Source organism: Aplysia californica, unplaced genomic scaffold, assembly GCF_000002075.1.
Source record: "Aplysia californica isolate F4 #8 unplaced genomic scaffold, AplCal3.0 scaffold00055, whole genome shotgun sequence".
In the NCBI taxonomy this organism is placed as follows: Eukaryota; Metazoa; Mollusca; class Gastropoda; order Aplysiida; family Aplysiidae; genus Aplysia; species Aplysia californica.
The window spans coordinates 1432065-1433521 of record NW_004797325.1 but is presented as its reverse complement, the minus strand read 5'-3'; positions in this window follow the sequence as shown (position 1 = coordinate 1433521).

Here is a 1457-nt window from a genome sequence, read left to right as displayed (position 1 = left end):
GAGAGAGAGAGAGAGAGAGAGAGAGAGAGAGAGTAAGTCTGTTAATTAGTTGTCAGTGCAGACTTTTGTATGAGGAAAATAACGTGAGAGAGTTTTTTGGGTGTTTTTTTGTTTGTTTTTGTTTGTTTAGGCAAGTGTTTTCCGCACAGTGCTTGCAACAGCATAAGGTCATATATAATAGCGCAGTACACATTAAGGGGGTGTAACTATGGTCAAGACCCAAAGGCTACAGTTTTTGGTCTCATGCCGGCTTTTCTGAATCAAAGGGTGTAACATAGTCCGAAACAAGATTACCAAGCCAAAAATTAAAGATTTTAGCCATATAATCTCGAGCAATCAAAAATAAAGGATTGATTCAGCATGTTTAAAACCAATTTGATCTTATATCAGTCATCAACACTCATCAAGATAGAAGCCTGATATTTGGCATGGTGATTACTGTTGGTAAGTAGACTGACCTTACAGAGCCAAATTTGAATTTTCTGTACAAACTTGTGAGCTTTATACAGTCCTTCTTATTAAATATTATGCACTACATTCAGGTCTCCAATATTTTAAGATTTTGTAAAATAAAAAAGACCTAAAACTCCGAATGTGTACCATAAACAACAAAAATGCTCCTGCAAGGTCGTAGATATATATGTGTATAAAAGATTGTGCGCAAATTTGAATAAATTCTGACCGTAACATTCTGAGACCTGCTCAAAATGGTTGTGCAACCTGGTCAGATAAACTACAAATCTGAGAAAACTGCAAAGAGAGATATTTTTTGTGAAGATTTTCCTACATTGCTACCTCCCTCAAATGCATTTTCCAGCTATGTAGGCTATACGATTGATAAAGAAATTAGGCTTCTAAAGATGGATTCTTGAATATAGATATATATATATATATACCTATAAAGACTCCAAAATCCGAAAAAAATGATATTTATATTTTTCAATATTATTACTGATCCGAGCTGCGGATCCCCTTAGCGTTTTCGGTTTGGGGCAGTCTTATGTTCTTTCCCTCGTACAAAAGTCTTTACCTGTCGTTCTAATTATATATATTATATCGATCTCATGTTCTTTCTCTCGCACAAAAGTCTTTAGTAAATGTTCTGACTCTCTCATGTTCTTTCCTTCACACACAAGTCTTCACTTACATCTCTCTAAATCCCATGTTCTTCCCTTCACACATATGATAAGTCTTCACTTACACATTACATCTCTCTCACTCAATCTCATGTTCTTTCTCTCTCTCTCACAAAAGTCTTTACCTGTCGTTCAAACTCTCTCGTGTTCTTTCCTTCACGCACAAGTCTTCACTTATGTCTCTCTCAATCTCATGTTCTTTTCTTCACGCACAAGTCTTCACTTATTATATCTTTCTCTCAATCTCATGTTCTTTATCTCGCACAAAAGTCATCACTTATAACTTATACATGTACAACACTTTCTCATTGGTACGGGGGG